General features: G+C 48.2%; 10 non-coding genes and 2 pseudogenes across 10 annotated transcripts; all 12 read left to right on the top strand.

Annotated features, from left to right (window-relative positions):
* Positions 1-446: 446 nt before the first annotated feature.
* Positions 447-637, top strand: LOC141246940 (U2 spliceosomal RNA). The gene has a single exon (XR_012310460.1). It is a non-coding gene; the product is annotated as a U2 spliceosomal RNA (small nuclear RNA).
* Positions 638-1,752: 1,115 nt separating this feature from the next.
* Positions 1,753-1,943, top strand: LOC141246939 (U2 spliceosomal RNA). Its single transcript, XR_012310459.1, has one exon. It is a non-coding gene; the product is annotated as a U2 spliceosomal RNA (small nuclear RNA).
* A 1,115-nt stretch (positions 1,944-3,058) lies between these two features.
* On the top strand, positions 3,059-3,249 carry LOC141246938 (U2 spliceosomal RNA). The gene has a single exon (XR_012310458.1). It is a non-coding gene; the product is annotated as a U2 spliceosomal RNA (small nuclear RNA).
* A 1,115-nt stretch (positions 3,250-4,364) lies between these two features.
* On the top strand, positions 4,365-4,555 carry LOC141246937 (U2 spliceosomal RNA). The gene has a single exon (XR_012310457.1). It is a non-coding gene; the product is annotated as a U2 spliceosomal RNA (small nuclear RNA).
* Positions 4,556-5,670: 1,115 nt separating this feature from the next.
* LOC141246909 (U2 spliceosomal RNA) lies at positions 5,671-5,861 on the top strand. Its single transcript, XR_012310439.1, has one exon. It is a non-coding gene; the product is annotated as a U2 spliceosomal RNA (small nuclear RNA).
* A 1,115-nt stretch (positions 5,862-6,976) lies between these two features.
* On the top strand, positions 6,977-7,167 carry LOC141246936 (U2 spliceosomal RNA). The gene has a single exon (XR_012310456.1). It is a non-coding gene; the product is annotated as a U2 spliceosomal RNA (small nuclear RNA).
* Positions 7,168-8,282: 1,115 nt separating this feature from the next.
* Positions 8,283-8,473, top strand: LOC141246935 (U2 spliceosomal RNA). The gene has a single exon (XR_012310455.1). It is a non-coding gene; the product is annotated as a U2 spliceosomal RNA (small nuclear RNA).
* Positions 8,474-9,588: 1,115 nt separating this feature from the next.
* Positions 9,589-9,666, top strand: LOC141246921 (U2 spliceosomal RNA; annotated as a pseudogene).
* A 5,423-nt stretch (positions 9,667-15,089) lies between these two features.
* Positions 15,090-15,332, top strand: LOC141246915 (U2 spliceosomal RNA; annotated as a pseudogene).
* Positions 15,333-16,447: 1,115 nt separating this feature from the next.
* Positions 16,448-16,638, top strand: LOC141246934 (U2 spliceosomal RNA). The gene has a single exon (XR_012310454.1). It is a non-coding gene; the product is annotated as a U2 spliceosomal RNA (small nuclear RNA).
* Positions 16,639-17,753: 1,115 nt separating this feature from the next.
* On the top strand, positions 17,754-17,944 carry LOC141246931 (U2 spliceosomal RNA). Its single transcript, XR_012310452.1, has one exon. It is a non-coding gene; the product is annotated as a U2 spliceosomal RNA (small nuclear RNA).
* A 1,115-nt stretch (positions 17,945-19,059) lies between these two features.
* LOC141246930 (U2 spliceosomal RNA) lies at positions 19,060-19,250 on the top strand. The gene has a single exon (XR_012310451.1). It is a non-coding gene; the product is annotated as a U2 spliceosomal RNA (small nuclear RNA).
* Positions 19,251-19,907: the final 657 nt, after the last annotated feature.

Raw genomic sequence — 19,907 nt, 5'->3', positions numbered from 1 at the left:
ATGGAATGTGGCAATGGAACGCTGGCTGCGCGTGTCATAATAGGCTCTGAGCCTTTATATACCTGTGCACAGCAGCAGCCACCTTCAGTCTGCTGCTGGACAGCCAGCAGCAGCAGCAGCAGGAGAGGTATGTAATCAGGAGCCCTCCTGCTAAGGGTAGACAGCTGCTCGTTCCACCCCACCCCCCGCCTTAATTGGTTCTCCTCCCTTCCAACGGTGTTGAGGCGGGTGGGAACAGCAGGGGGTGAAGGTGCTGTGTTTAAAGAGGTGGAGTTATGCAGATCTAAAACGCGTGGATTGCAGCAGCAGCAAGCCGAAAAGTGCAGGCATGTAAGGGATCTAGAGGTTGACAACATGTCTTCTTAACGGGAGTCCAGGAGCTCATCTCCACAAATGGACTTTTTAGGATCCTTGGGTGGCTCCGTAGTTTGAAACCAATTCTGGTTATCGCTTCTCGGCCTTTTGGCTAAGATCAAGTGTAGTATCTGTTCTTATCAGTTTAATATCTGATACGTCCCCTATCTGGGGACCATATATTAAATGGATTTTTAGAACAGGGAGATGGAAAAAGAGCTTGCTCTGTCCACTCCACGCATTGACCTGGTATTGCAGTATCTCCAGGACCGGTGCACCCCTTCTTTAATGCAGTTTCTAAAATCAGAAAGAATTGAATTCAATGTTTTTTGTTCATTTTGCTTGTTTGTCGGATTTTGGGATGGACTCTTTGGCTCTGCTTTTCTTCTCCTCATTGGATTTTTCATGTTCAAAGTTGCAGAAGCCAGATTACAAGCTCATTTTGGTTCAACTTCAGCAACTGTGCATTGCATTGCCATGTAATGTGATGCAATGCTATCTTTCTAGCTCTCCCTTTCTACTTCCTTTTGGATAAACAGACATATTAGGCAAGCATTTTGGAGCTTTCACCTAAATAACTACAGGTGGTGAGATAAGCTGCACAATATAATTGACCTTTCAGTATATTGTTGCACACACACCATCTATTTAGCAAATGCCCTTGTTATCAACAGCAGCCTTTTAAACTCACCCGAGCTAACAGGTATGTGCGCTGGTTACACTGCTGCGCTTAAAATTTCTTTTTTGGTTTGCTACAATGCCTTTTCTGAAACGTTGTCTCCTTCTGCTGGAACACTGACTTCTTTCATTTAATGCCTGCAGACTATAAAAGAGAACCCAACCCAAAAAGTTTGGTTGATTAGTCTGTGGCATTCTGTTAAACTGTTGCTTATGGCGGTCTCTGTGAGCTTCTCAGCGACATTCAGCCAGCCAGGTATCCTGCCTGCAGTAGATGGAATGTGGCAATGGAACGCTGGCTGCGCGTGTCATAATAGGCTCTGAGCCTTTATATACCTGTGCACAGCAGCAGCCACCTTCAGTCTGCTGCTGGACAGCCAGCAGCAGCAGCAGCAGGAGAGGTATGTAATCAGGAGCCCTCCTGCTAAGGGTAGACAGCTGCTCGTTCCACCCCACCCCCCGCCTTAATTGGTTCTCCTCCCTTCCAACGGTGTTGAGGCGGGTGGGAACAGCAGGGGGTGAAGGTGCTGTGTTTAAAGAGGTGGAGTTATGCAGATCTAAAACGCGTGGATTGCAGCAGCAGCAAGCCGAAAAGTGCAGGCATGTAAGGGATCTAGAGGTTGACAACATGTCTTCTTAACGGGAGTCCAGGAGCTCATCTCCACAAATGGACTTTTTAGGATCCTTGGGTGGCTCCGTAGTTTGAAACCAATTCTGGTTATCGCTTCTCGGCCTTTTGGCTAAGATCAAGTGTAGTATCTGTTCTTATCAGTTTAATATCTGATACGTCCCCTATCTGGGGACCATATATTAAATGGATTTTTAGAACAGGGAGATGGAAAAAGAGCTTGCTCTGTCCACTCCACGCATTGACCTGGTATTGCAGTATCTCCAGGACCGGTGCACCCCTTCTTTAATGCAGTTTCTAAAATCAGAAAGAATTGAATTCAATGTTTTTTGTTCATTTTGCTTGTTTGTCGGATTTTGGGATGGACTCTTTGGCTCTGCTTTTCTTCTCCTCATTGGATTTTTCATGTTCAAAGTTGCAGAAGCCAGATTACAAGCTCATTTTGGTTCAACTTCAGCAACTGTGCATTGCATTGCCATGTAATGTGATGCAATGCTATCTTTCTAGCTCTCCCTTTCTACTTCCTTTTGGATAAACAGACATATTAGGCAAGCATTTTGGAGCTTTCACCTAAATAACTACAGGTGGTGAGATAAGCTGCACAATATAATTGACCTTTCAGTATATTGTTGCACACACACCATCTATTTAGCAAATGCCCTTGTTATCAACAGCAGCCTTTTAAACTCACCCGAGCTAACAGGTATGTGCGCTGGTTACACTGCTGCGCTTAAAATTTCTTTTTTGGTTTGCTACAATGCCTTTTCTGAAACGTTGTCTCCTTCTGCTGGAACACTGACTTCTTTCATTTAATGCCTGCAGACTATAAAAGAGAACCCAACCCAAAAAGTTTGGTTGATTAGTCTGTGGCATTCTGTTAAACTGTTGCTTATGGCGGTCTCTGTGAGCTTCTCAGCGACATTCAGCCAGCCAGGTATCCTGCCTGCAGTAGATGGAATGTGGCAATGGAACGCTGGCTGCGCGTGTCATAATAGGCTCTGAGCCTTTATATACCTGTGCACAGCAGCAGCCACCTTCAGTCTGCTGCTGGACAGCCAGCAGCAGCAGCAGCAGGAGAGGTATGTAATCAGGAGCCCTCCTGCTAAGGGTAGACAGCTGCTCGTTCCACCCCACCCCCCGCCTTAATTGGTTCTCCTCCCTTCCAACGGTGTTGAGGCGGGTGGGAACAGCAGGGGGTGAAGGTGCTGTGTTTAAAGAGGTGGAGTTATGCAGATCTAAAACGCGTGGATTGCAGCAGCAGCAAGCCGAAAAGTGCAGGCATGTAAGGGATCTAGAGGTTGACAACATGTCTTCTTAACGGGAGTCCAGGAGCTCATCTCCACAAATGGACTTTTTAGGATCCTTGGGTGGCTCCGTAGTTTGAAACCAATTCTGGTTATCGCTTCTCGGCCTTTTGGCTAAGATCAAGTGTAGTATCTGTTCTTATCAGTTTAATATCTGATACGTCCCCTATCTGGGGACCATATATTAAATGGATTTTTAGAACAGGGAGATGGAAAAAGAGCTTGCTCTGTCCACTCCACGCATTGACCTGGTATTGCAGTATCTCCAGGACCGGTGCACCCCTTCTTTAATGCAGTTTCTAAAATCAGAAAGAATTGAATTCAATGTTTTTTGTTCATTTTGCTTGTTTGTCGGATTTTGGGATGGACTCTTTGGCTCTGCTTTTCTTCTCCTCATTGGATTTTTCATGTTCAAAGTTGCAGAAGCCAGATTACAAGCTCATTTTGGTTCAACTTCAGCAACTGTGCATTGCATTGCCATGTAATGTGATGCAATGCTATCTTTCTAGCTCTCCCTTTCTACTTCCTTTTGGATAAACAGACATATTAGGCAAGCATTTTGGAGCTTTCACCTAAATAACTACAGGTGGTGAGATAAGCTGCACAATATAATTGACCTTTCAGTATATTGTTGCACACACACCATCTATTTAGCAAATGCCCTTGTTATCAACAGCAGCCTTTTAAACTCACCCGAGCTAACAGGTATGTGCGCTGGTTACACTGCTGCGCTTAAAATTTCTTTTTTGGTTTGCTACAATGCCTTTTCTGAAACGTTGTCTCCTTCTGCTGGAACACTGACTTCTTTCATTTAATGCCTGCAGACTATAAAAGAGAACCCAACCCAAAAAGTTTGGTTGATTAGTCTGTGGCATTCTGTTAAACTGTTGCTTATGGCGGTCTCTGTGAGCTTCTCAGCGACATTCAGCCAGCCAGGTATCCTGCCTGCAGTAGATGGAATGTGGCAATGGAACGCTGGCTGCGCGTGTCATAATAGGCTCTGAGCCTTTATATACCTGTGCACAGCAGCAGCCACCTTCAGTCTGCTGCTGGACAGCCAGCAGCAGCAGCAGCAGGAGAGGTATGTAATCAGGAGCCCTCCTGCTAAGGGTAGACAGCTGCTCGTTCCACCCCACCCCCCGCCTTAATTGGTTCTCCTCCCTTCCAACGGTGTTGAGGCGGGTGGGAACAGCAGGGGGTGAAGGTGCTGTGTTTAAAGAGGTGGAGTTATGCAGATCTAAAACGCGTGGATTGCAGCAGCAGCAAGCCGAAAAGTGCAGGCATGTAAGGGATCTAGAGGTTGACAACATGTCTTCTTAACGGGAGTCCAGGAGCTCATCTCCACAAATGGACTTTTTAGGATCCTTGGGTGGCTCCGTAGTTTGAAACCAATTCTGGTTATCGCTTCTCGGCCTTTTGGCTAAGATCAAGTGTAGTATCTGTTCTTATCAGTTTAATATCTGATACGTCCCCTATCTGGGGACCATATATTAAATGGATTTTTAGAACAGGGAGATGGAAAAAGAGCTTGCTCTGTCCACTCCACGCATTGACCTGGTATTGCAGTATCTCCAGGACCGGTGCACCCCTTCTTTAATGCAGTTTCTAAAATCAGAAAGAATTGAATTCAATGTTTTTTGTTCATTTTGCTTGTTTGTCGGATTTTGGGATGGACTCTTTGGCTCTGCTTTTCTTCTCCTCATTGGATTTTTCATGTTCAAAGTTGCAGAAGCCAGATTACAAGCTCATTTTGGTTCAACTTCAGCAACTGTGCATTGCATTGCCATGTAATGTGATGCAATGCTATCTTTCTAGCTCTCCCTTTCTACTTCCTTTTGGATAAACAGACATATTAGGCAAGCATTTTGGAGCTTTCACCTAAATAACTACAGGTGGTGAGATAAGCTGCACAATATAATTGACCTTTCAGTATATTGTTGCACACACACCATCTATTTAGCAAATGCCCTTGTTATCAACAGCAGCCTTTTAAACTCACCCGAGCTAACAGGTATGTGCGCTGGTTACACTGCTGCGCTTAAAATTTCTTTTTTGGTTTGCTACAATGCCTTTTCTGAAACGTTGTCTCCTTCTGCTGGAACACTGACTTCTTTCATTTAATGCCTGCAGACTATAAAAGAGAACCCAACCCAAAAAGTTTGGTTGATTAGTCTGTGGCATTCTGTTAAACTGTTGCTTATGGCGGTCTCTGTGAGCTTCTCAGCGACATTCAGCCAGCCAGGTATCCTGCCTGCAGTAGATGGAATGTGGCAATGGAACGCTGGCTGCGCGTGTCATAATAGGCTCTGAGCCTTTATATACCTGTGCACAGCAGCAGCCACCTTCAGTCTGCTGCTGGACAGCCAGCAGCAGCAGCAGCAGGAGAGGTATGTAATCAGGAGCCCTCCTGCTAAGGGTAGACAGCTGCTCGTTCCACCCCACCCCCCGCCTTAATTGGTTCTCCTCCCTTCCAACGGTGTTGAGGCGGGTGGGAACAGCAGGGGGTGAAGGTGCTGTGTTTAAAGAGGTGGAGTTATGCAGATCTAAAACGCGTGGATTGCAGCAGCAGCAAGCCGAAAAGTGCAGGCATGTAAGGGATCTAGAGGTTGACAACATGTCTTCTTAACGGGAGTCCAGGAGCTCATCTCCACAAATGGACTTTTTAGGATCCTTGGGTGGCTCCGTAGTTTGAAACCAATTCTGGTTATCGCTTCTCGGCCTTTTGGCTAAGATCAAGTGTAGTATCTGTTCTTATCAGTTTAATATCTGATACGTCCCCTATCTGGGGACCATATATTAAATGGATTTTTAGAACAGGGAGATGGAAAAAGAGCTTGCTCTGTCCACTCCACGCATTGACCAGGTATTGCAGTATCTCCAGGACCGGTGCACCCCTTCTTTAATGCAGTTTCTAAAATCAGAAAGAATTGAATTCAATGTTTTTTGTTCATTTTGCTTGTTTGTCGGATTTTGGGATGGACTCTTTGGCTCTGCTTTTCTTCTCCTCATTGGATTTTTCATGTTCAAAGTTGCAGAAGCCAGATTACAAGCTCATTTTGGTTCAACTTCAGCAACTGTGCATTGCATTGCCATGTAATGTGATGCAATGCTATCTTTCTAGCTCTCCCTTTCTACTTCCTTTTGGATAAACAGACATATTAGGCAAGCATTTTGGAGCTTTCACCTAAATAACTACAGGTGGTGAGATAAGCTGCACAATATAATTGACCTTTCAGTATATTGTTGCACACACACCATCTATTTAGCAAATGCCCTTGTTATCAACAGCAGCCTTTTAAACTCACCCGAGCTAACAGGTATGTGCGCTGGTTACACTGCTGCGCTTAAAATTTCTTTTTTGGTTTGCTACAATGCCTTTTCTGAAACGTTGTCTCCTTCTGCTGGAACACTGACTTCTTTCATTTAATGCCTGCAGACTATAAAAGAGAACCCAACCCAAAAAGTTTGGTTGATTAGTCTGTGGCATTCTGTTAAACTGTTGCTTATGGCGGTCTCTGTGAGCTTCTCAGCGACATTCAGCCAGCCAGGTATCCTGCCTGCAGTAGATGGAATGTGGCAATGGAACGCTGGCTGCGCGTGTCATAATAGGCTCTGAGCCTTTATATACCTGTGCACAGCAGCAGCCACCTTCAGTCTGCTGCTGGACAGCCAGCAGCAGCAGCAGCAGGAGAGGTATGTAATCAGGAGCCCTCCTGCTAAGGGTAGACAGCTGCTCGTTCCACCCCACCCCCCGCCTTAATTGGTTCTCCTCCCTTCCAACGGTGTTGAGGCGGGTGGGAACAGCAGGGGGTGAAGGTGCTGTGTTTAAAGAGGTGGAGTTATGCAGATCTAAAACGCGTGGATTGCAGCAGCAGCAAGCCGAAAAGTGCAGGCATGTAAGGGATCTAGAGGTTGACAACATGTCTTCTTAACGGGAGTCCAGGAGCTCATCTCCACAAATGGACTTTTTAGGATCCTTGGGTGGCTCCGTAGTTTGAAACCAATTCTGGTTATCGCTTCTCGGCCTTTTGGCTAAGATCAAGTGTAGTATCTGTTCTTATCAGTTTAATATCTGATACGTCCCCTATCTGGGGACCATATATTAAATGGATTTTTAGAACAGGGAGATGGAAAAAGAGCTTGCTCTGTCCACTCCACGCATTGACCTGGTATTGCAGTATCTCCAGGACCGGTGCACCCCTTCTTTAATGCAGTTTCTAAAATCAGAAAGAATTGAATTCAATGTTTTTTGTTCATTTTGCTTGTTTGTCGGATTTTGGGATGGACTCTTTGGCTCTGCTTTTCTTCTCCTCATTGGATTTTTCATGTTCAAAGTTGCAGAAGCCAGATTACAAGCTCATTTTGGTTCAACTTCAGCAACTGTGCATTGCATTGCCATGTAATGTGATGCAATGCTATCTTTCTAGCTCTCCCTTTCTACTTCCTTTTGGATAAACAGACATATTAGGCAAGCATTTTGGAGCTTTCACCTAAATAACTACAGGTGGTGAGATAAGCTGCACAATATAATTGACCTTTCAGTATATTGTTGCACACACACCATCTATTTAGCAAATGCCCTTGTTATCAACAGCAGCCTTTTAAACTCACCCGAGCTAACAGGTATGTGCGCTGGTTACACTGCTGCGCTTAAAATTTCTTTTTTGGTTTGCTACAATGCCTTTTCTGAAACGTTGTCTCCTTCTGCTGGAACACTGACTTCTTTCATTTAATGCCTGCAGACTATAAAAGAGAACCCAACCCAAAAAGTTTGGTTGATTAGTCTGTGGCATTCTGTTAAACTGTTGCTTATGGCGGTCTCTGTGAGCTTCTCAGCGACATTCAGCCAGCCAGGTATCCTGCCTGCAGTAGATGGAATGTGGCAATGGAACGCTGGCTGCGCGTGTCATAATAGGCTCTGAGCCTTTATATACCTGTGCACAGCAGCAGCCACCTTCAGTCTGCTGCTGGACAGCCAGCAGCAGCAGCAGCAGGAGAGGTATGTAATCAGGAGCCCTCCTGCTAAGGGTAGACAGCTGCTCGTTCCACCCCACCCCCCGCCTTAATTGGTTCTCCTCCCTTCCAACGGTGTTGAGGCGGGTGGGAACAGCAGGGGGTGAAGGTGCTGTGTTTAAAGAGGTGGAGTTATGCAGATCTAAAACGCGTGGATTGCAGCAGCAGCAAGCCGAAAAGTGCAGGCATGTAAGGGATCTAGAGGTTGACAACATGTCTTCTTAACGGGAGTCCAGGAGCTCATCTCCACAAATGGACTTTTTAGGATCCTTGGGTGGCTCCGTAGTTTGAAACCAATTCTGGTTATCGCTTCTCGGCCTTTTGGCTAAGATCAAGTGTAGTATCTGTTCTTATCAGTTTAATATCTGATACGTCCCCTATCTGGGGACCATATATTAAATGGATTTTTAGAACAGGGAGATGGAAAAAGAGCTTGCTCTGTCCACTCCACGCATTGACCTGGTATTGCAGTATCTCCAGGACCGGTGCACCCCTTCTTTAATGCAGTTTCTAAAATCAGAAAGAATTGAATTCAATGTTTTTTGTTCATTTTGCTTGTTTGTCGGATTTTGGGATGGACTCTTTGGCTCTGCTTTTCTTCTCCTCATTGGATTTTTCATGTTCAAAGTTGCAGAAGCCAGATTACAAGCTCATTTTGGTTCAACTTCAGCAACTGTGCATTGCATTGCCATGTAATGTGATGCAATGCTATCTTTCTAGCTCTCCCTTTCTACTTCCTTTTGGATAAACAGACATATTAGGCAAGCATTTTGGAGCTTTCACCTAAATAACTACAGGTGGTGAGATAAGCTGCACAATATAATTGACCTTTCAGTATATTGTTGCACACACACCATCTATTTAGCAAATGCCCTTGTTATCAACAGCAGCCTTTTAAACTCACCCGAGCTAACAGGTATGTGCGCTGGTTACACTGCTGCGCTTAAAATTTCTTTTTTGGTTTGCTACAATGCCTTTTCTGAAACGTTGTCTCCTTCTGCTGGAACACTGACTTCTTTCATTTAATGCCTGCAGACTATAAAAGAGAACCCAACCCAAAAAGTTTGGTTGATTAGTCTGTGGCATTCTGTTAAACTGTTGCTTATGGTGGTCTCTGTGAGCTTCTCAGCGACATTCAGCCAGCCAGGTATCCTGCCTGCAGTAGATGGAATGTGGCAATGGAACGCTGGCTGCGCGTGTCATAATAGGCTCTGAGCCTTTATATACCTGTGCACAGCAGCAGCCACCTTCAGTCTGCTGCTGGACAGCCAGCAGCAGCAGCAGCAGGAGAGGTATGTAATCAGGAGCCCTCCTGCTAAGGGTAGACAGCTGCTCGTTCCACCCCACCCCCCGCCTTAATTGGTTCTCCTCCCTTCCAACGGTGTTGAGGCGGGTGGGAACAGCAGGGGGTGAAGGTGCTGTGTTTAAAGAGGTGGAGTTATGCAGATCTAAAACGCGTGGATTGCAGCAGCAGCAAGCCGAAAAGTGCAGGCATGTAAGGGATCTAGAGGTTGACAACATGTCTTCTTAACGGGAGTCCAGGAGCTCATCTCCACAAATGGACTTTTTAGGATCCTTGGGTGGCTCCGTAGTTTGAAACCAATTCTGGTTATCGCTTCTCGGCCTTTTGGCTAAGATCAAGTGTAGTATCTGTTCTTTTAAGAACACAAGAGCTACGATCTACACTTGACGAGAGCGATCGAACTCGGAAGGAGAAGAGCTTCGGAGCCCAGCTGACATCGGAGAAGGAAGGCGGATATCGGTGGGAGGAAGAAGCTCTAAAGAATCCAGAAGAAGACGAAGACTCGGAGAAGAATCGGGCTGTCCTGTGGAATCTTCGAGGAAGAAAATCATCGAGACAAAGACCTTTCGGGGAATTTGTCCAGAACACGACGGGAGAAGAATCTGCATAGCTCCACCCATTCCGGGAAGAGTTCCAGATCCAGCTCCAAGAAGTAACTGCAAGAGGAAAGCCATGGCAAGCGCTGCGAGGAAGGCCGAAAAGAAGAGCCTGGAGCAGGGGACAGCCAGGAGGGCCCAGCCAGGAGCCGATTCTGACCCCAAGGACTCTGCCTCCACGACTGGCCAGCAGAAGGGACCCCAGAAGCCCCGCCACGAAGCTCCAGCCCTGGAGCCATGGATGCGGCAGACGGTGGCCCTGAAGCTGAAGGAAGTGGATGGGAGGGTGCCGGACATGTCCTCGGACGTGTTCTGCCAGAAGATGCTGCTGGATCGAGGCTTCTCCAGGTCGGACACCCTCAGCATCCAGACCTTCTTGACGGGGATCTTCTTCGTCACCTTCGCCACTGTGAACACCTGCAGGAGGTTCTGGGAAATGGTAAGCGCAAAAGGACCGGATAATTCTTTCTCTGCCTTTACAGGTAGCTGCCCTATCCAGAGGGACGAAAGGAGGATCACGGTCTCCATGCGCAACCCGCACACCCCAGGCCAAGACATCTGTACCTTCCTGAGACGCTTCTGTTTGGTTGTGAAGGAACCCTCTCACATCCTGAATGGACTCGGCTTCTGGACAGGTAAGTGGTCGGTGACCGTTAGACTTCACAGGGACCTGGCGTACTCAGACGGACTTCGGCACCTGCCCCCGACATTCTCCCTGGGCAACTCCTACGGCCTCATCTATTACCCGGACATGCCGCGGAACTGCAGGAGATGCGGCAAGAACGGCCACGAGATGAAGGACTGCAAGGAGGATGCCTGCAGGATTTGTCGAGTGACGGGACACAGCTCGAAGGACTGCCCGAAGAAGACGTCCTGCAACCTGTGTGGGCTGGCGGCTCATCTGTACAAGGATTGCCCCAAGCGTGAGAGATCCTGGGCATCGGTGGTTGCGACGACCCCAGCTACGGAGGACAAGGCCCCGACGACCAGGCCTGTGAAGGTCAAGGACGCGACGACCAAGGCCCCAGCGGCCAAGGCCGAGACGACCAAGGCCAATGCGGTCAAGGAGTCGGTGGCCAAAGCCCCAGCGACGGTCCCAGCAGCTCCGAAGCAGAAGAAAAAGTCAAAGGAGGGTAAGAGTTCTGTCACCCCTCTCTCGATCCCTCCCCCTGCCACCCCCGTCCAATCCCCCCCCACCCCGGCCACCCCTGCTGAGGATTCCACTTCCTCTTCCTCCTTCCCCTACTCCTCAGCAGGTGTCCTTTCCCCTGCCCCGGCAGCCACTCTCCCTCCCCAGACCATGGTAGCGGTGGAATTAACCTTTCCTCCACCCGCCGCTATCTATTCCGAGGAGGATTTTCCTCTTCTTGTCTCCCCAGTTCCAACCCGGGGAAAGAGGAAGGTGGAGGACAGCCCTGCTACTGAATCCTCCAAAAAGAAGATTCTGGATTTCGTAGGCGAAAAGGAGGATACCCTCCCTGAGCCAGAAGAGATGGAGCACATGGTTGAGACCCTGGTGGCCGAGCCAGAAGAGGAGGAACTGGTGGTCGCCGAGATCGAGGCCGCGCTGCTTGACCAGATGGAGGAAGAGGGCCTGCTGGTGATCCCGTCACCAGCAGTCAACACCGACGAGGGACCACCCGACCGGAGTGGTAACTAAGGTGTATTGCCTGCGCTAACTTTTTCTTTTTTCCCTACATGATGGCTAATATTAACTTATTTTCCATTAATGTCAGGAGCATCAAGGACAAGTTCAGACGTCAGACTATTTATGCCTTCCTTACTTCCCAGTTGTGTGATGTTTATATGTTGCAGGAATGTTCCCTTCCCTCCTCTAGGTCCTTCAAACATCTGGCCAGGGAGTGGTCCCACGGTCCATCCTACTGGTCCGGTGGGGGTGACTGCAAGTCTGCGGGGGTCGCAATTCTGATCAGGGGGGGCGCATTCACGCTTGAGTCCGTCCAGGAGCTCATCTGCGGCAGGGCTCTTGTTGTAGATGGCAACTGGGCGGGAGAACCTGTCAGGTTCATCAACGTGTATGCGTCCCCACTGAAGAATGAGCGTTTGGAGCTTTTCCAGACCCTGCGGCTTCAGCTTGCCACCACCAGGACCTTAGTGATGGCCGGGGATTTCAACTGCCCCATCGAGGAGGATGGTCGTAGTTCTGGCACATCTGCCAAGTTGGACATCACGTCCAAGCTGCTCATCGAGATGGTAACCGAGGCCTCTCTTCAGGACGTGGTGGGCTCCATGGGGAGAGGCTCCACGAACTATTCGTGGAGCCGACCCGATGGCTCACTCCGCTCCAGGATTGACTTTGTGTTCACCTCTCGGGCAGTCAGGCAGAGTAGGCACTCGATGGTCTCCTGCTTCTTCTCCGACCACAGAGCCATTCACTTACAAGGTGTCCTCGGCGACGGTTTTCCGTCCGGGCCCGGCTCCTGGAAGCTGAATTGTGCTCTGCTGGCTCAGGATGAAGTCGTGGAGGAGCTGAGAGCAGCCTACGCAATGTGGCAGTCCTACAAGGGTAGCTTCCAAACAGTCTCTGATTGGTGGGAATATGTTAAACTTGAGTTTCGCTGTTTCTTTCAGGCCAAGGGTCGACAACAGGCGTGTGAGAAGAGGAGGGACTTCAGAGGGTTGCAGCGCGAGCTGCGGTCGCTGCAGGACCTTCTTCACTGCGGCTGGGACGTGAGGGAGGAGCTGGAGGAGACCAAGAAGAGCCTGAAAAGGCACTTTGAGGAGGAGTCCAAGCGAATCGTCTTCCGTTCCAAAGTGGAGAATCTGGAGAAGGGTGAGAAATGTAACTCATTCTTTTTCAGGAAACTTCATGCCGGTCACACGCCCCTGAACGAGCTGCGAGACGAGAGCGGAAACATGCGACGTGGGAAGGAGGACGTGATGAGGGTCGTCAGCGACTTCTACAGCGAACTCTACTCCCACAAGACTACCGACCCCGACGCTGCTGATAAGTTTCTGTCAGGTATCACTAACCATCTTGATCCTGCAGGCACGGCAGCCTTGGACAAACCTCTGATGGTGGGCGAATTGCTCTCTGCCGCTAAATCCTTTAGGACCGGCAGGACCCCGGGCAGTGATGGTCTTCCAGCGGAGCTCTATGTAGCGCTGGGAGACCTCATCTGTCCGGACCTGTTGGACCTGTACGAGGAGATGGTGGTGGAGGGTAGAATGCCTCCATCTTTGAGGGAAGGAATGGTCACGATCCTGTTCAAGCGGAAGGGAGAGAGGTGCGACCTGAGGAATTGGCGTCCCATCACTCTGCTCAACGTGGACTACAAGATCCTGGCCAAGACGATGGCGACACGACTTAAGACGGTGATCGGACGGATCATCCACCCGGACCAGACCTGCGGCATCCCTGGACGTCGCATCGCAGACAGCCTCGCTCTCGTGCGGGACACGGTCGAGTACATCAAGGTCCGCCGCGCACACGCGGCCCTGGTCTCCTTGGATCAGGAGAAGGCCTTCGACCGGGTTTCCCACGAGTTCATGGGCCGAGCTCTGCACCGGTTAGGTTTGGGTAACATGTTTTGTTCGTATGTCCGTCTGATGTATTTTGATATCCACAGCTCGGTGTTGGTGAACGGCTGGAAGACTGACCCCTTCCCTGTCCTCTCTGGGGTCAGACAAGGCTGCCCTCTATCACCTCTTCTTTTTGTTTGTGTTATAGAACTCTTCGCAGAGGCTATCCGGCAGAATGGAGAGATCAGAGGGATCACCGCACCGGGTCCGGGACGACACGAGGTCAAGTGCTCGCTCTACATGGACGACGTCACCGTCTTCTGCGCTGATCGTGGTTCAGTCGACGCCCTCGTCCAGACGTGTGAGAGGTTCGGCCGGGCTTCAGGGGCCAAAGTCAACTGCAGGAAGTCGGAAGCCATGCTCTTCGGGGATTGGCAGCCGGCCTCCTCCGCCCCCTTCCCCTTCAACATTCAACCGGATTTCCTCAAGGTGCTGGGAGTCTGGTTCGGGAAGGAAGGAGCGGCCCTCAAGTCCTGGCAAGAACGCTTGGCCAAGGTGAAGCAACGGATCGGACTCTGGAGCCTCAGACACCTCACTTGTGAGGGTAAGGCACTCGTCCTGCGTAATGAGGTCCTGCCCGTCTTGCAGTACACGGCGCAGGCCTGGCCCCCACACGTCACTGTGTGCAGGGCCATTACCAGGACAGTGTTTCACTTTGTCTGGGGATCCAAGATGGACAGAGTCAGGCGGGCCGTCATGTACAAGGAGCCTCGCAAGGGTGGGAAGGGCGTTCCAGATATCCCCACCCTCCTGCGATCCTCTTTTGTGTGTGATTGTGTCCGCCGGACTTTGCAAGTCAAGAATGGCTCCGCGGGCAGGTCCATGTCTCGCTTCTTCCTGCTTCCTCTTTGGAGGCGACTCGGCTGGGACAAGTGGGACAGCTCCTTCCCCTACAACTGGACGACGCCATGGTTCTACGGAGACGTCGTTCGATTTGTGGGGGAGCATCAACTGGAGGGACTCAAGCCCGACTTGTGGAAGCCCAAAACTATCCACAAGCTAATCAGAGCCAAGGATGACGTGGAGAACATCACAGGACTTCACCAGGACACGCTGGAGACTGTGTGGACAAATGTGTCGTCTGACAGGCTGACCAACGGGCACAAGGACTTGTCGTGGATGGCGATTCAGGGCGGACTGCCCGTCCGGTCATTCATGCATGCCCGGAACCTGTGCAAGACCCGGTACTGCCCAAGGTGCCCCTTCGTGGAGGAAACATCTTTGCACACTTTTTGGGACTGCGGATTTGCACAGCGCCTATTGACTGCACTTGAGGACGACCTGAGGAACTCTGTCCCCAGGGCGAGCCTATCGCACCATTCTGTGCTTTATGGACTCTTCCCTGGGGTTCATACCGTCGGAGCCATCCAGGAGGCTTGGCGCCTTATGAACTGCTTCAAGGATGCCCTTTGGGTCGCCAGGAACCGGCTCATCTTGAGGAGGGAGAGGATGTCCATCCAGGACTGCCGCAGGCTGATCCACAGCCTGCTCAGAGACTATTCCATCATGGACGGTCCGGAGGACGAGGATGAGGACTAAACCCCTCCTCCCCCTCTCCCCTTATGTGTCTTGTCTTTCAATAAAGCTTCGGGCCTGTGATTTTCCCCTCCCCATCCCCTTTTTCCCAATCCCTATCCCTTATCACGGTTCGTCGTACTGTATTGATTGATATGCTTTTTCTTTCAGATTGAGTGTTTTGTGTAGCATAGGGGTGTGATGTGTCTAGTTAGTGCGTCGTAAAAAAAAAAAAAAAAAAAAAATCTGTTCTTATCAGTTTAATATCTGATACGTCCCCTATCTGGGGACCATATATTAAATGGATTTTTAGAACAGGGAGATGGAAAAAGAGCTTGCTCTGTCCACTCCACGCATTGACCTGGTATTGCAGTATCTCCAGGACCGGTGCACCCCTTCTTTAATGCAGTTTCTAAAATCAGAAAGAATTGAATTCAATGTTTTTTGTTCATTTTGCTTGTTTGTCGGATTTTGGGATGGACTCTTTGGCTCTGCTTTTCTTCTCCTCATTGGATTTTTCATGTTCAAAGTTGCAGAAGCCAGATTACAAGCTCATTTTGGTTCAACTTCAGCAACTGTGCATTGCATTGCCATGTAATGTGATGCAATGCTATCTTTCTAGCTCTCCCTTTCTACTTCCTTTTGGATAAACAGACATATTAGGCAAGCATTTTGGAGCTTTCACCTAAATAACTACAGGTGGTGAGATAAGCTGCACAATATAATTGACCTTTCAGTATATTGTTGCACACACACCATCTATTTAGCAAATGCCCTTGTTATCAACAGCAGCCTTTTAAACTCACCCGAGCTAACAGGTATGTGCGCTGGTTACACTGCTGCGCTTAAAATTTCTTTTTTGGTTTGCTACAATGCCTTTTCTGAAACGTTGTCTCCTTCTGCTGGAACACTGACTTCTTTCATTTAATGCCTGCAGACTATAAAAGAGAACCCAACCCAAAAAGTTTGGTTGATTAGTCTGTGGCATTCTGTTAAACTGTTGCTTATGGCGGTCTCTGTGAGCTTCTCAGCGACATTCAGCCAGCCAGGTATCCTGCCTGCAGTAGATGGAATGTGGCAATGGAACGCTGGCTGCGCGTGTCATAATAGGCTCTGAGCCTTTATATACCTGTGCACAGCAGCAGCCACCTTCAGTCTGCTGCTGGACAGCCAGCAGCAGCAGCAGCAGGAGAGGTATGTAATCAGGAGCCCTCCTGCTAAGGGTAGACAGCTGCTCGTTCCACCCCACCCCCCGCCTTAATTGGTTCTCCTCCCTTCCAACGGTGTTGAGGCGGGTGGGAACAGCAGGGGGTGAAGGTGCTGTGTTTAAAGAGGTGGAGTTATGCAGATCTAAAACGCGTGGATTGCAGCAGCAGCAAGCCGAAAAGTGCAGGCATGTAAGGGATCTAGAGGTTGACAACATGTCTTCTTAACGGGAGTCCAGGAGCTCATCTCCACAAATGGACTTTTTAGGATCCTTGGGTGGCTCCGTAGTTTGAAACCAATTCTGGTTATCGCTTCTCGGCCTTTTGGCTAAGATCAAGTGTAGTATCTGTTCTTATCAGTTTAATATCTGATACGTCCCCTATCTGGGGACCATATATTAAATGGATTTTTAGAACAGGGAGATGGAAAAAGAGCTTGCTCTGTCCACTCCACGCATTGACCTGGTATTGCAGTATCTCCAGGACCGGTGCACCCCTTCTTTAATGCAGTTTCTAAAATCAGAAAGAATTGAATTCAATGTTTTTTGTTCATTTTGCTTGTTTGTCGGATTTTGGGATGGACTCTTTGGCTCTGCTTTTCTTCTCCTCATTGGATTTTTCATGTTCAAAGTTGCAGAAGCCAGATTACAAGCTCATTTTGGTTCAACTTCAGCAACTGTGCATTGCATTGCCATGTAATGTGATGCAATGCTATCTTTCTAGCTCTCCCTTTCTACTTCCTTTTGGATAAACAGACATATTAGGCAAGCATTTTGGAGCTTTCACCTAAATAACTACAGGTGGTGAGATAAGCTGCACAATATAATTGACCTTTCAGTATATTGTTGCACACACACCATCTATTTAGCAAATGCCCTTGTTATCAACAGCAGCCTTTTAAACTCACCCGAGCTAACAGGTATGTGCGCTGGTTACACTGCTGCGCTTAAAATTTCTTTTTTGGTTTGCTACAATGCCTTTTCTGAAACGTTGTCTCCTTCTGCTGGAACACTGACTTCTTTCATTTAATGCCTGCAGACTATAAAAGAGAACCCAACCCAAAAAGTTTGGTTGATTAGTCTGTGGCATTCTGTTAAACTGTTGCTTATGGCGGTCTCTGTGAGCTTCTCAGCGACATTCAGCCAGCCAGGTATCCTGCCTGCAGTAGATGGAATGTGGCAATGGAACGCTGGCTGCGCGTGTCATAATAGGCTCTGAGCCTTTATATACCTGTGCACAGCAGCAGCCACCTTCAGTCTGCTGCTGGACAGCCAGCAGCAGCAGCAGCAGGAGAGGTATGTAATCAGGAGCCCTCCTGCTAAGGGTAGACAGCTGCTCGTTCCACCCCACCCCCCGCCTTAATTGGTTCTCCTCCCTTCCAACGGTGTTGAGGCGGGTGGGAACAGCAGGGGGTGAAGGTGCTGTGTTTAAAGAGGTGGAGTTATGCAGATCTAAAACGCGTGGATTGCAGCAGCAGCAAGCCGAAAAGTGCAGGCATGTAAGGGATCTAGAGGTTGACAACATGTCTTCTTAACGGGAGTCCAGGAGCTCATCTCCACAAATGGACTTTTTAGGATCCTTGGGTGGCTCCGTAGTTTGAAACCAATTCTGGTTATCGCTTCTCGGCCTTTTGGCTAAGATCAAGTGTAGTATCTGTTCTTATCAGTTTAATATCTGATACGTCCCCTATCTGGGGACCATATATTAAATGGATTTTTAGAACAGGGAGATGGAAAAAGAGCTTGCTCTGTCCACTCCACGCATTGACCTGGTATTGCAGTATCTCCAGGACCGGTGCACCCCTTCTTTAATGCAGTTTCTAAAATCAGAAAGAATTGAATTCAATGTTTTTTGTTCATTTTGCTTGTTTGTCGGATTTTGGGATGGACTCTTTGGCTCTGCTTTTCTTCTCCTCATTGGATTTTTCATGTTCAAAGTTGCAGAAGCCAGATTACAAGCTCATTTTGGTTCAACTTCAGCAACTGTGCATTGCATTGCCATGTAATGTGATGCAATGCTATCTTTCTAGCTCTCCCTTTCTACTTCCTTTTGGATAAACAGACATATTAGGCAAGCATTTTGGAGCTTTCACCTAAATAACTACAGGTGGTGAGATAAGCTGCACAATATAATTGACCTTTCAGTATATTGTTGCACACACACCATCTATTTAGCAAATGCCCTTGTTATCAACAGCAGCCTTTTAAACTCACCCGAGCTAACAGGTATGTGCGCTGGTTACACTGCTGCGCTTAAAATTTCTTTTTTGGTTTGCTACAATGCCTTTTCTGAAACGTTGTCTCCTTCTGCTGGAACACTGACTTCTTTCATTTAATGCCTGCAGACTATAAAAGAGAACCCAACCCAAAAAGTTTGGTTGATTAGTCTGTGGCATTCTGTTAAACTGTTGCTTATGGCGGTCTCTGTGAGCTTCTCAGCGACATTCAGCCAGCCAGGTATCCTGCCTGCAGTAGATGGAATGTGGCAATGGAACGCTGGCTGCGCGTGTCATAATAGGCTCTGAGCCTTTATATACCTGTGCACAGCAGCAGCCACCTTCAGTCTGCTGCTGGACAGCCAGCAGCAGCAGCAGCAGGAGAGGTATGTAATCAGGAGCCCTCCTGCTAAGGGTAGACAGCTGCTCGTTCCACCCCACCCCCCGCCTTAATTGGTTCTCCTCCCTTCCAACGGTGTTGAGGCGGGTGGGAACAGCAGGGGGTGAAGGTGCTGTGTTTAAAGAGGTGGAGTTATGCAGATCTAAAACGCGTGGATTGCAGCAGCAGCAAGCCGAAAAGTGCAGGCATGTAAGGGATCTAGAGGTTGACAACATGTCTTCTTAACGGGAGTCCAGGAGCTCATCTCCACAAATGGACTTTTTAGGATCCTTGGGTGGCTCCGTAGTTTGAAACCAATTCTGGTTATCGCTTCTCGGCCTTTTGGCTAAGATCAAGTGTAGTATCTGTTCTTATCAGTTTAATATCTGATACGTCCCCTATCTGGGGACCATATATTAAATGGATTTTTAGAACAGGGAGATGGAAAAAGAGCTTGCTCTGTCCACTCCACGCATTGACCTGGTATTGCAGTATCTCCAGGACCGGTGCACCCCTTCTTTAATGCAGTTTCTAAAATCAGAAAGAATTGAATTCAATGTTTTTTGTTCATTTTGCTTGTTTGTCGGATTTTGGGATGGACTCTTTGGCTCTGCTTTTCTTCTCCTCATTGGATTTTTCATGTTCAAAGTTGCAGAAGCCAGATTACAAGCTCATTTTGGTTCAACTTCAGCAACTGTGCATTGCATTGCCATGTAATGTGATGCAATGCTATCTTTCTAGCTCTCCCTTTCTACTTCCTTTTGGATAAACAGACATATTAGGCAAGCATTTTGGAGCTTTCACCTAAATAACTACAGGTGGTGAGATAAGCTGCACAATATAATTGACCTTTCAGTATATTGTTGCACACACACCATCTATTTAGCAAATGCCCTTGTTATCAACAGCAGCCTTTTAAACTCACCCGAGCTAACAGGTATGTGCGCTGGTTACACTGCTGCGCTTAAAATTTCTTTTTTGGTTTGCTACAATGCCTTTTCTGAAACGTTGTCTCCTTCTGCTGGAACACTGACTTCTTTCATTTAATGCCTGCAGACTATAAAAGAGAACCCAACCCAAAAAGTTTGGTTGATTAGTCTGTGGCATTCTGTTAAACTGTTGCTTATGGCGGTCTCTGTGAGCTTCTCAGCGACATTCAGCCAGCCAGGTATCC

The sequence above is a fragment of the Phyllobates terribilis genome, unplaced genomic scaffold, assembly GCF_046119375.1.
Source record: "Phyllobates terribilis strain yellow unplaced genomic scaffold, ASM4611937v1 Scaffold_2708__1_contigs__length_111604, whole genome shotgun sequence".
In the NCBI taxonomy this organism is placed as follows: Eukaryota; Metazoa; Chordata; class Amphibia; order Anura; family Dendrobatidae; genus Phyllobates; species Phyllobates terribilis.
Note: the sequence above shows the minus strand (reverse complement) of the source record. Positions and strands in the feature narration are given on the sequence as shown.